This window comes from Phasianus colchicus, chromosome 1 (genome assembly GCF_987193195.1).
Source record: "Phasianus colchicus chromosome 1, bPhaCol1.hap1.1, whole genome shotgun sequence".
Lineage (NCBI taxonomy): Eukaryota > Metazoa > Chordata > Aves > Galliformes > Phasianidae > Phasianus > Phasianus colchicus.
Window position 1 is genome coordinate 119,650,780 of NC_143436.1, and position 16,210 is coordinate 119,666,989.

General features: G+C 41.2%; 2 long non-coding RNA genes across 2 annotated transcripts; one reads left to right on the forward strand and one right to left on the reverse strand.

Annotated features, from left to right (window-relative positions):
* The first annotated feature begins 29 nt into the window (after positions 1 to 29).
* LOC149919988 (uncharacterized) lies at positions 30 to 13,130 on the forward strand. Its single transcript, XR_016459839.1, has 3 exons — positions 30 to 1,771; positions 10,574 to 10,710; positions 12,616 to 13,130. It is a non-coding gene; the product is annotated as an uncharacterized LOC149919988 (long non-coding RNA).
* Positions 7,051 to 13,292, reverse strand: LOC149919989 (uncharacterized). Its single transcript, XR_016459835.1, has 3 exons — positions 13,111 to 13,292; positions 10,528 to 10,670; positions 7,051 to 9,381 (listed from the first exon to the last, which is right to left on the reverse strand). It is a non-coding gene; the product is annotated as an uncharacterized LOC149919989 (long non-coding RNA).
* Between the last annotated feature and the right edge of the window lie 2,918 nt (positions 13,293 to 16,210).

Below are 16,210 nucleotides of genomic sequence, written 5' to 3' on the forward strand. Positions count from 1 at the left end.
CGGCGCGGCGGCGCTCGGCTCCCCGCGGCTCCTCCTGCCGCCGCCTCCGCCGCTGCTCGGCCGCCAAGCGCCGCTCGGGGCTCTGCGTGCTCCCCCGGAGCGGAGCGGCCGTCCCGGGGACCCCCTCCCGGCCCGGCCCCTCCATACCGGAGCCTCCCCCGCCCTAAGGCCGCTATCCCGCGGTGCAGGCCCGCGGCCCGGCCTTGTTGTGATGCTGCCCGGCGGGCCTCGGTCTGCCGCCGGCCTGGCCGAGGTGTCCCGGGGTGCGGATATGGGGGGATTTTGGGGTGCAGAGATGGAGCGATGGGTGTTAGGGGGCCTCGGGTGGCCTTGTGTCACCGGGTGCGGTTGCACCCCGCAGGTATTGCTAACAGTAATAACAATTAAGCAGAGGGGCCACAGATTTCGGTGGGGAAAGCAGCTCCCGCACGCAATGAAAGCAGTGCTACCCCCAGGGCTACTGGCACTTATCTAAAAGGCAGCCATGGTGCCTTGGCCCAGTGCTGCTCACGTGAGGAGACAGAAATGGGAGAAAATTAGGGAAGGGTCTCCTTTCATAGACTGAAGAACATTTGGAGGAACGTTCTGTCAAGAACTGCGTGCTTGGCTGGCAGTGTTTTTTGCTCCTTGTCCTAAAAGTTAATCAGATTTTCTTCTGTTTCAAAAGAAAACAATCACTGTTGATCCATGAGAGATGCAGCCTAGAGCGTTCAAGCTATCAGAAATTACATACCACAAGCAGCCTCATGGCAACAAAGAAGTAAATTCATGTAACTACATGATCGGGGCTTGAGGAGACTGCTTCTTGTGCTATTCTCACCATTGGAGTAAAGTGGAAGTAAACTGACTGTCACTCTTATCAACTGATGCAAGCACAACTTATCTGGACATGAGCAGCACACACACAGTGTTTATGTTGGGCATGTTTATGCTTTGGGCTCAGCATTGACTCAGCTGTACTTCTGTGCTGTAGCTTTAAAAGTAATTTGGGATTGCTTGTGAAATTCTTACACGGCAAATGTGTACTCTGACCGTGGTACTGTGAACAGAGGAGAAGTCATTATGCTTCAAAAACAAATTTATTTTGGTTCACTTCACCAGAGTTTTAGTTAAGCTTTCATAGAATCAGCACAACCTTGTATTGCAGGACAGGTCTCTAAAATATTTACCTTTAAGAGAATTGTAAGTCTTCACTATAAGCCTGATATAAAATAAGTTAATATTCTTGTTAGGATGAAAGAGGCCAAGGAGGCAAGAGCAGAGAAAGATGTTCACTGATTCATAATCAATAGCAAGTCAGATCTCATACAGAGATTTTTTAAAAAGGTCATAGTTTTTATTGTTTTTCACATGTGCAATGGTAAGTTCCATGGCTGGGACTTGCCTCTAATGTCCTTTATTATACAATATTTTATAGAGGCCAGCCTACTAAAGTGGTTAAGGTACTGGAGCATTTGATATACAAGAAGCTAAAGAACTGGAACTGTTCAGGCTGAAGAAAAGAAGGCTCAGGAGGATTTTACCTGCGCATAAATACCTCATGAGGGGAGTGAAGACATCATCAACTTTACTCATGGGTGTTCAGTGTCAGAGGGAGAGGCAGTGGCACAAACTGGAATATGAGAAGGAAAAAAGTACCTTAAACCAGATCAAACTGGTGAATTCTCTTGTCTCTGGAGATACTCAGAACAGAACTGCACAAAGCCTCAAGCAACCTGCTGTAGCTCAAGACCTTGCTCTGAGCAGGAATTGGACCAGATGTTCTGCAGAGGTACCTTCCATTTTCATGCTTTTATGCATTTGAAGCCTTCTTTTTCTCCAACAAATTCAAGGTGCATAGAAAATAATGAACAGCAGGGCATCCCACAAACAGTTTAGTTGTGAGAACGTACAGATTAGTCATTCAGCTGAGGAATGGAAGTCCAAAATACGTGGCACATTACCCTCAAATATTCGCCATATCCAAACATTAGGTCATTAGAAGAAGAGGCATCAAAAAAAGCTGTGATGCCATTGGAAGGCATATCACCAGATGTTTTGTGAAAATAGAAATATTAACTTTTTTCTCATCATTCTTGGTTATTCATCCTGTCAGCATATAACCGTTTCACCTCTATCTCCTTTTTCCTTGCTGCTCAAGAGTCAGGTACAGCTGCTTTTGAGTCATTAAGGAGAGACTACTTGTCCTGATCTATTTATCACCTAAATGTTGTTCCCAGCTACTAATGTTTTTGATGTCAGCCTGTATGTTTGGCATGATCAGGAATGGGGAAACTCCCATTTCTTAAGTTGCCAGAAAGGAAGCCATGTAAACAACTGATATTCACAGCCATTTCTTCTCTCACATGTAATGAGGGAGTCCAAGAGCAGGAACAGCTTGAAAGCTGTAGATAAAATAAGAGTGCTTGCACCACTTTATAAAAATATACAGTAATGTATTTGCACAGATGTTTATGTAACTTGCACTTTTTGGAGTGCAATAGACAAATGGTAAAAAAATATATAAGCAGTAGGATTTCAGACCTTAGAGATGAGATTGGGTTAGATTTAATACAGAGACAGAAGATGCTTCTATGTTAGTTTGTAGTTCAGTTGTTCTACAGCCTACAAACAGAGCTCTTACCTTTTGATTCTAGTTCATCTGTGGTCCAGTGTGTTTTTAGTTTTCCCTAAAACTTGTTTTAGGGCCTGTCACTCAGAAGTAACCAACCTTGCTATATCTGACTTTGCTCTCACCAATTGAGCTTGTGGCTTTTGCTGAAATATCCTTTTGGATTCTACTCAAACTCATTTGTCACTGGATTAATTCCAAAGCTACACAGTAATTTCTTACTTATTACATTATTTATTTTGCTGTTTTGCTCAGGTTCCGTCTAGGTTTTCTCAAAAAGAGTATGTGTGCATATTACCAGCCCTGTACATCATGAAAAACTGGTGTGGCTGCAAGTTGCTATGGCTGTTAATGCTTGCACCCATGTCACTGATAATTGATCTGCAGACAAGTTCTGATTAGTAAAAAGCTATTTTCAGTCTCAGTTCCTTTCTGTTTATCTTCTGCCTTATTTCCTGGTTATCAACAACATGCTTGGCATGACAAATGTCCAAGTAAAACTACCAAATTTCTGAAGCTCTAGCTCTACCACTGCTAACTGCTGTAAGTTACAGAAATGTTTGGGGTAGTCAGCTTTCTGTTGGCTGCTTTGTAGGCCTTTATGTAAGATCTGTTTGCTTTTTCATCTACAACCTCACTGAGTTGTAGTATCAGCTAGCGACATTATGATGTTTCCTCTCATGGTGGACAAACCCATCAACTGGTGATGAGTCATCAATTTGGTGTTAAATCAGCTGCCAAGTACAAAAGAGTATTCTGAGCCTGTTGGTGTATTCAAGGTTTTCCTATGCAGCCACAGTGAGGGAGGAAAATTAAAGGTGGGGTTAGAAAGGGAAGTGGGAGGGGGGGTTGTTCTACTTTCTCCTGGAATGGTCTTTTGCTAACATACTTTCAGAGCAGCTTTATGAAAGTTGTTCCAGAAGTAATGTCTCCTATTTGCTTGCATGGAAACTGCCGCACGTCTAAGGAGCACAGTACCACCATTCAACAGAGCAAGTTCTCAACTACAAAACACTTTTTAACATAGTTACCAGCATAATTACCAGCAGTAAACAAGAGCCTGCATGCTGCAGTTGTAAGAATCTGCACCAGTGGAGATGACACACTGTTGCTGTCACCAGTGCTGAAATGCACCACCCACCACCTCACTGTGCTGACGTAACTTTTGGTCTCCGTAAGCGTTTGTCAGGCGTCAGTGAACATCAATGGGTGCAATTGTTTACACCTTTGCTTCATATGCACTTCCATGGCAGGTGCTATTTCATCTGTATAATCAATGAATATACAGATGTTATAATTAAGAAATATACAGGGAAGTTAGGCTAAACAAGTTATAACACCAAAGAAAAACAGATGGAAAACTTACCCTTGTCCTAGGCTCACTGAGAAGACTCCAAGAGGAGCATTCTCCAAAAATAATCTTTCTCCATGATAGTCAGCTCTTAAATGGGGTCTAGGAGAGGTGGAGCCAGGCTCCACCCCTTCCGATAGCACAGGTGATTTACCTTCACCTGACTCATTGCTCACCTCAGGTGGTCAATCAGAGGTTCAGGCCGTGATTCAGCAGTTCCCATACACTGCCCCTCTGCTGCCATCTGTTGTATGACAACAAAATGTAATGGGATATTGGTGAGAAGGTTCATCCTCTACTGCCACACCACCAACATCCACCCCTGACATCGTGGACCAATGTAATAAAATGGGAGGCATTACTTTCAGAGCAGCCTTTGTATAAATAAATGTTTGTGTCTCCCATTTATATTTGAAACTTTTTAATATAATCTAGAGGAAATACTCTTATCCGAGGGTCTAAACTCTTGCATACCCTTTTCTGTTTTAGTTATTAATAATATTGCTAATGTCTCAATACTTACCTGAAATTATTTAATTAAAAATAAATAAATAAGGAAAATAAAGAAGATTGCTCATAGCGGTGGTAGAAAGGTTTACTTTGTAATTGTAGTGGCTGCTAACTTACTAAAATAATTGGAGAAATACATCTTTTCATGTTAGCTGAGTGTGATCTACTTTTGAAACTGACTACATAACAATCAAAAGTTGGATGTAGTTAAATATGAAAACCAGAGTACTTGTGGTATCTGCAAAATCATTAGTGATACTCAGGAAGAATGAAATACTTTTATTAGTAATATCTCTGCTATTCACCCAAGCAACCCATGATACGTAGCAAAGACTACATCTCTTTTGAACAAATGTGGATTTCAAAACCCTACACCCGTCAGTATTTGTATTCTTGTTTTTATACTGCTTCCTATGACTACTGAAACTGCTCTTAACATGGAAAGTAGAGGACAAGAAGCTTTGTAGTACATTAGGAACAACAAGGTTTAAGCAAAGGTATATTTCTATCAGCAAATGGAAGAGAGATGCTGGAGTTAAGTGTTCCCATTTTCAAAGTAGGAACAATAGCTAAGCATGTTTGTAGTTCGTGGAGATTAAATAAAGCTGTTTTCAGTCTACAAGCACTGGGCAAGTTTTAAATTGTGAACTTTTGTTGGGATAGGTTTGTCAGCAAGGCTAGTTCCATTATTAGAATTATTTTACTTAGGAAGAAGTGTGGCACAAATCTTAACAACCAAAGTGGTGGTTTACAGTATAAGCTACAACTATACTAGGAGCATTTTTCATGAACAGTGTATTTGGGATAGTTATACTGAAAAGGATTCCTTGTAAAAGGGTATCTGAAGATGAAATATGAGGGGTGAGCAGTCGTTCTATTTATATTATTTGATCAGCAGTTCCAGGTAACCCAGGAGTCTTATAAGTAATCATAATAAAGAAAAAGCTGCCAGACTAAAGGTCTGTTAGACCTCCTAAGGTATTTCTGAACACTAACAAGTAGAAAATGCCCTACACTTGTACTTCTCACTAGGCAAGTGTAGAGTGTTACCTTCTTCAAAATACACTCCTGCCTGCCTCTGTCATTGGAGGAGATGGATGGTCCATTTAGTGTAATAAATGTAAATCTCAAAATGTTTGAGCAATTTCAGAAAGGAGAGTGTCAGGACCAATTCCCATTTGGCTAAGCAAGATGAGTCAGGTACTAATAAACCAACCCATCGTGTTAAAGTCAGTCCTCTTTAAAATAATGGAAAACACAACATTTCTTCAATAAAGAATAAAATACTATAACTAACACCAGTAAGTATGGCTTAGGGAGAAAAGATCTTGGCAGGTATATTTTCATCACTTGTGTTGCTAAGAAGCTTGAGAACAAAAATTCATGGAGTGAACTTTATGGTAAAGTTCTTCATACTATTCACTTAGTCTCACTTAGCATCAATGCAGCATATTTAATGGTTTAAAAGCTGATGGGCTAATGGGTCTGAAGAAATAACCAAAGCTGGATTGTTCATAGAGGTCAAGGCTTAGTTACAGTATCTGGCTCCACCTCCATCTAGTAATATTGTCATTGTGACAGTGATGGTAGACCGGGTAAGTAATGAGAAGAAGTACAGTACTGCAGAACAATTACACAGACTGGATTAATCTGTAATTTGAACCATTTAAATAAGTTATGTCATAACATGTCCAAATATGATAGTATTTGTATGATGACTGCTCCAAAAGTAATGCCTTCCACTTTATTATATTGGCCCACGACATCCAAGGAGAATGTTGGTGGTGTGACAGTAAAGGTGGAACCCTCCCATCAATGTCCCATTACATTTTGTTGCCATGTGACAGAGGGGCCATCTGATGAATCAAAGTGCATGTGAAGTAATGGTGTGGAATTGAATTCTTTCATGTGAAAAAAAAATGACACCCGCACTTGGTGAATGTTTGTGGAGACCAACCAGTGGATGTGAGCACAGTGAGGGGCATTTCAGCAGTGGTGACAGTGATGTGAAAGATAAACCACATTCTGGACAACCATGCAGAGCTGTCACCCCACAAAATGAAGAGTGTGTCAATCAGCTCATCCACACAAATCGGCTAATGGTGATTACTGTGTTGAAAAATACATGAAGATGTAGCCAAAATTGGTAGCTGGATGTTCAAACAGTGGAATCAATTTAAAAATCAGGCTTTGCTTTCTAAACAATAAAATGTGATCAACCACAATCAAAACACAAGGGACAGATTTGGTTCCTTTCCCCTTCACTTCTTCAGCTCAAGATAAGATGGATTTCTGGTATTTTTAACTGAATCCAAGCCATTTGATTCACGAGTGAGTGAGATTTAATGGCTTATGCCATAGAGAAATTCAGGTAGAGGAAAGAATTTCAGAAGAGGAAAGAATTACAGGTATCTATAAGAATATATGGAGTCATATTTCTAGTGTTCGGATTTTTTCTACTTAGGAATTTCAAATCATTCCTTCTGCTGTGTCAGGACATGTCCTATAGTAGTTATTGCTGTTTGGTAGACAGTAAGAAACTGTAATTTTTGTAGTCTGCATAAGGATGTTCAAAATTTCTAAAGGATTGTCCAGACATTAATTTACATTTATAAGTTAAACTACTGTCATTAGCTAATACTGTTTTGGTTTAACCTGGCAGCAGTTCAGCACATAGTTGTTCGCTCTCTCCCCACTCTCAGTGGGATGAGGGAGAAAATCAGGGAGGAAACAAAGTAGAACTCATGGGTTAAGATAAAAAACTTTTTACTGAGACAGAAAATGAGAGAAAAGGAACATATTAATAGTAATGATAATAATATGCATTTACCATACAAGTGATTTACAATGCAGTTGCTCACCACCCAGCAGCTGGTGCCCCGCCAGTCTCCAAGCAGAGGCTGCCCATCCAGTCAACTTCCCTCAGCTTTATAGTATTTTCACTTGATGCCATATTGTATGAAATATTCCTTTGGCCAGTTCAGGTCAGGTGTCCTGGTCTGTCCCCTGTGCCTTGAAGCCCCCATCATTGACAGCACAATACCAGAAGTTGAAACGTTGTTGGTTCTGTACAGCGCCGCTCAGCAAGAAGTAAAACGTGTGGTAATTACATTGTTTTCTCCCAAAGCAAAACACAGCATGATATTAGACACTATGAAGAAAAAATAACTGTCCCAGCTGAAAGCAAACCTGTGGAGAGTTCCAGGTAGAGTAACAGGCAGTGCCAGATATTGCTGGTGCTGTAATAAAGGCATATGGCCATGCACAAGTCTGAATGTATGAAGTGAAGTCCCTTGAAACTGCCTACAGCAAAGTGAAGACAGTTGAAGTCATCTGGAAGTCACAAAATGTCTTATCTGCAGTATGAGGTGTTGAGTCATTTTATGCCCAAGAAACCAACATTATCAAATTCAGAGAAATCACAGAATGGGCAGATGCAGTGAGAGAAAGAATACAAGATGCTCCAAGGTATGAAGGGATATTAAGAGGAACCAGAGCTTGGAATTCCTGCTGCATGGACGAATTAGAGATGAATACCATTTATCTGTCTTGCAGATAGGGAATTGCAAGCCTACAGAGCTGCCCAGGTCTCACTATGCATTGTGTGATCCATAGGTATCAGAGGGCAAATGCTTTAAAACCTTGCAACCCTCTTCCAAATCACAGCTCTTGTTGGTGTTCTTCTGGCACCAAAATGGTCACAGGCTCTTCTCAAACAGAGTTTTCCTTGTTCTTCAGATGGCTCTGCTAGTTATTTGCACCACTGAATAGAGGATAAAATCAGCACAGAGCTCTGTGACAGTCACCTGCTCTATCCTCTGACTTCAGCACCTAGCAGCAGTCCTCCTGGGTTTGTTTCCTCATGGGATACAAAGCTTAGAAGGTACAACCTGGGTTGGAGAAATGTCCAGGCTTTCAGAAAGCCTGGGGTTGAGGCAGCATCTGGCTTGATGTTTGTCAGAATAAATGGCTGGCCCACTGAGACAGGCACATTACAGCCCATTCCAATATCTGTGGCACCAAGCTACTGACTCACTTCAGCTCACGGACCTCAGAGACGTAAGTGCCAAATGAGCTCAGGCATACAGAGCCACCCCATGATGTAGCCTAATAATTATCTCTAGGACCAGAGATGCTCTCCTGTTTTTTCAGCAGTGTGGTTAAATTTGACCACATGTATCTGTTTCCAAATTTAGGACAAATTTAGACAGATGAGTTGGAGATGTTCATCGGGCTGCCCATGTGTACAGGCAGCTGAAATGCTTGGGAGCAAAAAGTTTAGGTACTAAGGAAAATGAATAAAGGGATAAGAGAGAAATATTTTCCTGTGATGGGAAAGCTAGTTGTAGTGAATGAAGTAATGAAAAAATGATTGACTTGAAGAATTGTCTATTAGTACACTAAATTCTTTTGAAGTAATTGCAGCTAAAATTGCTTATTTGGTCATAGAATCATAGACTAATTAAGATTGGAAAAGACTTCTAAGATCATCCAGTCCAACTGTCCACCTACCACCAATATTGCCCAATAAACAATGTCCCTGAGTGCCACATCTTCACATTTCTTGAACGCCTCTAGGGGCAATGACCCCACCACCTCTGTGGGCAGCCCGTTCCAATGCTCAACCACTCTTTCAGAGAGGCAAGTTTTCATGTAATCAGCAGTCTTTCAAAGCACACTTTCATAGAATCATGGAATCACAGAGTTTGGAAAAGACTTTCTAAGACCATTGAAAGTCCATCCATTAGCTTGATCTAACAAGTCCTCTCTCCAGACCATGTCCTTCTGTGCCATTTTGATACTTCCCTTTAATACTTCCAGAGAAGGGGACTCCATCAGCTTCCTGAGCAGGCTGTTCCAATGCTTGACCATGTAATTTTGCTAGTTCTGCCATAGACCTTGCTGGGGTCTGTAAAATGATGAAAAATAAGATATAAAGGAAAACCTATGAAAGAATTACAACTTTTTTCATCTGGAGGCAGTTCATTATGGTAAGGATGGGGTATTGAATGGCAAAGGAATAGGAAGTACACATGCTGAACAACAAAATGAGACATAAGCATTGTATTTGGCAGTGTAGCTTGAAGAATGGACTCAGATTTGGACAGAGCCTCTAGTTGTTCCTATTTACAAAGAAGAGTAACAAAAAATGTGTTCAAAATTACCAGTCTGATGACTGACTTCTGTATTCAGGTATTTTCATGCATCTCAGAGAACAGTGTCTGACATAAAGAAGCCCCCAGCAGAAGCATGAGGTGCATTTGGAACAAGGAGAGGAATGTAAAGGGCTTATGCTGGGTCTACTTGTGCTGTGCTCTGCAAGGTCAGGAGAGCATCTGTCTGTTTACATTCTTTCTCATTATGTTGTTATGTAAAGGCAATGGGTTAAAGCTGACCTAATATGTTTAAACTGGTGAAAATGTTGGAAGGCCAATGAGATCTGTGCAGTTGTATATCTCAGGTAATCTCTTCAGTTAAATCATTGGAGGCAGGCAGCACAGCATCCCTCACTTTGAAGATGTGTGACATTTTGCATGATACAAGTTTTCAGATGCTCGTAGAACGTTGCCAGCTTTAACAAGTCTGAAATCTTCCATTAGGGGTGTTGGCCTTAAACTGATTTTTTTTGGAAAGGTTCCAGACACAGTTTTTACAGCTGCCTGAGACCAAAACTGCAGATTTTTTCCCTTGTTAAAAAATAATGATAGTAATATAGAAAATCAAATTTGTAGAAAGAAAAAAGTTCTTAAAAGAGATCTTAATTTCAAACAGCAGAGTGATCCTTGTGTGGAGCAAAGGTCCCTGCTCTCCTCTGGAGAATGCATGAAAAGCATTGACATTTCTTGGTTTACCAGTACTCAATAGACTTCTTGACATTTAGTTGTTAAGGACAGAATTTCCACATTAATTTCATAATTTAGTGCTATGCAAGCTTGGAAGAATTGTAACAGGGTAGGGAGGTTAATCATTTATTCTACAGTTTCAAATAACATCCTCTTGGTTTAAATTCTCATTGTATTAGGGAAAACAAAAGAAAAAACAGTCCAGGGCTTACCTTATAATTCTGTAGGCTCACATTTCATTTGTCTTATTTCTCCAAGAATCAAAAATACCTCTTTGCAAGCTGTTGGTACACGTGATGAAGGTGAAAGGAGTGGTAATTCAACCTAACGTTGCTGGAGGACAGCCTGAGAGATCCTGAAAAAGAAGGGCCAGGGAAGACTCAAACAGTTAAAAGGTATTTTTATTCTCTTCTTGGCTAAAGAAGTTGCACATGGCCCTGAGGGCTATCTGCCTTGGTGACTACACAAGCATTGTGTTTTGAAATAGGACTGTGCCAGCCCCTCCCTTCTCTAATAAATAGTTAAGCAAGACGGTGGGGCATTACAAAACAAATCATTATGTTGAGCGGCAAACTCTGTTTTCAGTAGGACTTGAATTGTAGAATAGTATAAACTTTTTTTAGTTATGTATTTATTGTTTCAAAACTGTGAATCCAGAAGTGAACTTTGTGTCAAGCAAAATTCTTGCAGCTACATGTGTATGAGATGTGGAAACCCTCAGATCTCAGATACTATATGGACATGAAAAGTGGGTTCCTTCAGTACAGACTCAAGCAGTTTCTTTCCTAAACTTACATGAAAATACATGCTGTGACGTGACACTTTCATGTACGATTAGACCTACAGGACTTGAGAATGGAACAAAAGTAAAAGCAAAGCACAGCTTCTGGAAGTAAAGGTCTCTCTGATGAAGCCCCTTATTTCTTCATCCTCACTTGAGTTGGAATGCAGAATCTGTAGGCTCCTTTCATTGTGGAGAGTTTGTGCTCTGTAAATGTCTGTGCAAGAACTTGTCAGCGGTCCATCAGCTCGCCAAGTTGCACTGGTAAATATGGAGAGTCCAGTTGTCTGTGCTATTAGTGTCTGCACAGACACCTTGACAAAAAGTTAAAAGTCCTTTACGAGGCAAATGTGTCATTGAAAAAGTAAATTTCCTGCACAAAGATACACACTGCTGGAATAGCAATAGCATGAACTCAGTAACATGAAGAAAGGATTTTGCCTCCTTCAGGAAAATGGAAGTAATTTAAGATTAAAGCTCTGAAACAAAACACAAGCTTATCCTTAAGCACCTAATAGTCCCACAGTATTAGTAGGACACTCTGTGTGCCTGAGGTGTGCACACACTTGGTGTGCTGGGACACACGGGTGCTGCTGGCTCAGCACATTAACACACGTGTTATCAGATAGGCAGGTGAGAGGCCAAAGCCATGTGGGAATATGGCAATGCCAATAAGTGTTGTGGAAGGAATAATTATGATCTCATACCTTTGTTGGTGAAAAGTGTGACTCCATCTTAGATTTATAAAGCATTGAGTCATACACAATTACTACTGTGGGAATAAATGGGAAATAGCTATTGCTAAGCTTTGTTATCAGTGACATTTTCACTGTAAGCTGGAAAAAGTAGAGAAGAAAAAATGTTCTACTTCTGGATATCCAGTACCCGTTATATCAAATGATTTTCAAAAAGTCCTGGAATGAAACCTCCCCAAAGCTGAAGTGTTCGATTCTGAATGGGGAGTAGTTAGAGTAAATGAAACATTTTGAGATTAATAACAGATGATTAAGCACAAACAGGAACAAAAATGAATCATACAACCTGACAGAAAACCTTAAGGCACATTTGAGAAAGGAAAAGCTTTTCAGGCCCTTTGATCATATGGTAAATAAACTGAAACAGTAACTAACTGCAGTGTTGGCAGGGGAGAAGGCTGAGAATATCCTTCTGTTTAGAACAGCCCCTGTCTCATACGTCTGATTTCTTTACCACTGTTGGCCGAGAGGCAGTGAAGGAGAGCTGTGCCCTGACTCATCTGAGTGCTCCAGATCTCTTCAGATCAGCTTCGCACCAAATGGACCCTAATCTGCCAGTGGGAGAAAGGCATGCAGAGCTGCCCAGCGGGCCTTGCTCCTACCATGGGTGGGAGCTGGAATGGCCAACAGCTGCCTTCTGGCCTACCCCATGCTTTTTTATTGTCCTTATGATTATAGAACATAAGACTTAAATCGGTGGCATTTGTTAATGCTTTTGGGTTTTTTTTTGTGTTTGTTTGTTTGTTTTTTGGCACTTTTTTCAGGTTGTCATTTTTTATCCTTTCAAGATAAATAAGGAGAGCTTGCATCTTTGTGCCATTTACAGACACGTTTGACTGTTGCAGCTGAAAAGCTCACACACTGCGGTGCTGGAAGCACCGGGCACTGCGCCGAGCCGCGATGGCAATGACGACGGCTGTGGCAGAGCTGAAGCAGGACAGACGCCCAGCGCGGCTGGCAGGCAGCTGGCTGCCATCAGACAGTCACAGGCGCCATCGTACGGCCGGGAAGGGACGGGCTCTGAGGGCTGCGCTTGGTGCAATAGCTGGCTACGGCTGCGAGAAGGGGAGGGCGGCCACTGGGAAGCCTGCGGGTGCCCAGCCCTGGCTACGCAGCGAGATGCCGTTCAGATTTTGTATATAGCAGGACAAAATCAGCACTTTACTGAAAAAATTCACGCTTCTTCTGAACGCGGTGCGAGCTGTGCCTGCACTCGGCACTTCCCAGGGACACGTAAAGTTTCAGAAAGAATTACTGACGCAGCGCTGCAGCTCCGCGCCGTTTGCACAAGAGGCCTCCGTGCGGTGCTGCAGAGCTGTGTTGCGTCACACCGCCTCGTTACATCATCCTGAAGTAACACCGCCTGGCACAACGGCAGCGGGCCCTGTAACAATGCTTTTGTTTAACCCGAGCCACTACGAAATGCTGTACGAGAGCTCAAACACTGCATACGCTAAAGCAACCGGTGCTAGGCTGTCAGAACCGCTATTGCCCTCGCTATTCCCCTCCTGAGTTTTATTCAAGCTAGCTTAAAAGAAACCCCCATGAAATAGCAGTAGAGAGCAACTAGTCCTGTACTTCAGGAATCTATTTCTTGCTGCCTTTAGATATGATTACAAACCAACTTTTCCTAAAACCTCTTCTTCTTAAGGCACATAATGCAACAAAATAAAATGGTGTCCTAATTTTATTTTTTTTCTGAATCTAAGCCTAACTGTGCTTTCAAGACTCGATATCTTTCTCAGTGCCTTATAATTACTTCTTCAAAGAACAGACCTCAGAAAGCATCACATGCTGCATAGGAACGGCTCAGTCACAGCCTGAACTACTGACTGATCACCTTGGGAAAGGACCCGTCAGCCCTGGGAGCACAGATGAAGGCAACTCTGCTGTGTGACAAGAAGGGCTGGAGCCTGGCTGCACCTCTCTTAGACCTCATTTAAGGGCCGACTGCCACTAGGGAAGGATCTCTGGTTGGAGATCTTGCCACTGTGGAGTCCTTTCTCTGAGCCTAGATCTTTGGAGACAGGTGAGCATGTTTTCTTTCCTGTGAAATACCATCCTATCCGTGCTCGTCCCTGTCATTACACATTTTTGTGCTACCCTTCCACCATGCTAATCTTTCTGGTTGTAACACATGCAAATAGAAGCTCTCAGCTTTATTTATTCCTTTTTTTTTTTTTTTTTTTGCATCTCAGAATTATTCTATTCCCAGCACAGCTGCTCACTGACCTTTTGCTGGTGAGCTGGTGTTGCATATGTGCAACAGTGTAAGTAACAAATGTACTAATGCTTTTAAGAAATGCCACTATGTCACCAAAGAATGACTTCTTCCCAGTATTTCTGTGACACTGGGCAAAACCAGCTTGTGTCTGTTACCAGCAGCACTACTACACCTCTGGAAGCTGTCCTGTGTAACCCTTCCAGCTGTACAGCCAACCAATGTATTCTGGGAAACAGAGATGCTGCATACTTTGACGTGCCCCCTCTCTTCAGTCAGCTCAGCGTAATTCTGAACACAACTTAAGCAGTGGAAACAGCGAAAGTACTGTGGAAAGACAAAAGCATTTTAGTTTTATTTTGTCCATCACTAACTTGCCCCTTTTCTAAAAAAAGAAAAAACCCCAAAAAACCCACAACAAAGCCACAACTATGTGGGTATTACTTGTAGGATATATAGCACGCTGCTTGTCACATAGAGATCACAGCCCACAAGTCACTTACATACATGCCTAACGCCCCTTCTCTTAGGAAGGGCCAGGAACAGTTCTTCAACAGACAGTTCTTCAACAACCATCTGCTCTAAGGCAATGCTTGTTCTGCATGGCACAACATGCACAAACCTAAGCATTTCTTAATATCATTTACACTGTGTACCTACTTAATAAATAAATTTAGTATCTACCACAGCAGACAGTATCAAAGAGTATTTTTTGACCCAAATTAAGTAATGAGCCACAGCTGTTCAGCTGGAAGTCCTAGCAGTAGGAGGAGACAAGCACTTTGTATTTATAAGTTACCTACGTGAAGGAATATATTAAGGCTTTTGGAAAGCTTACAGCACTTATTTTGAATTGCACATTGAGACAGTAAGATCTAATCTCCAAAGTGTCTAGATGCCTAGAAACACCTATGGGTGCTTAACCACTTTTGAAGCATTTTGGCATTTCTGTAGTGTTACACCCACACAATCAGTACACCCAGGAAGAACTCTTAGGAGTAGATTTCAACTTTGTGGCAGTATCAATCCTGCTCTCTGTGGTCGCCTACTTCTTCTTTTGTGCCCCCATGCCTATAAATTAGTTAAGACTTAAGTTTATCTAAGTTGTTGGAATTCAAGAGTAACAGAATTGAGCTTCCAGAGCATTGAAGATGAAGCATTTGAAATGCATATTCAGAGCTTTATGCTAGTCAAGTAATGGAAGAATCAGGAAGAACTGTACCTGACACTCTCTTTTAAAAAAAGAGAAGCACTATACAAATATTCATATATTTAGTCTCAACACCATGTGAGGTAGAAGTACTTTACAAAAGGTCAAACTGAGTACAAGAACATAGATGGAGTAAGGCAATATGAAATACAACGTGCAATTGGAAACAAAACCAGTCTGCTTCACTGAAGTCCATTATGATGAATGAAAAAACAGTTACCCTTAGAATGTTCTTTAAGATACTAAGCAGAATAATTCAAATCAGATTTTGAAAATGAAGGCAGTACTTTGTATAAAAATATGGAAAGTAGCATGATTTGATAAAGAGCCCAGTATATAAAATACCTAAAATTAAATACATTAGTACAAATGAAAAAATGAAACCTAAATGAGTGTTAGTATCCTACAGTGAGTATACTACATTGTTTTCTCCTAAGGAGCAAAATTGAGACTAGCCAAGCACACATGGTAGATATACTGTTCTCCTCATTCTGATTTTTTCCTCCAGAATCATTCCCTTTACATCATTTCCCAAATATTTTGTAGTTCACGATCACAGCTATGATTTGCTCAAGAGCTTAATATAAATTTAAACTCTGCCAGGTCAATCACATCAAGTTTCATAAGGACAAGCAGCTATGGTTCAGATTAACTATGCTCTTTTCATAAATCCATTCTAAATTAAGTTCAAAGAAAGCACTCCCAATTCAGATCCAGTTTGTGTCTTTTTTTTGGAGGGTTTATCTAAAGCTCCTCGTAACACTGGAAAGGACAAATTTAAGTCAGTCAATGCTGCCATCTTAATTATAAAGCGTAGCACAGTCACAACCCATGGGTCAGAAATATACAAACAGGAAGAAAGCTTTCCCTGTAAACAGCAGAAACACCAAAAGAAGCCGAAGCCAAGATGTTGTGCAGAAAGGTTAGT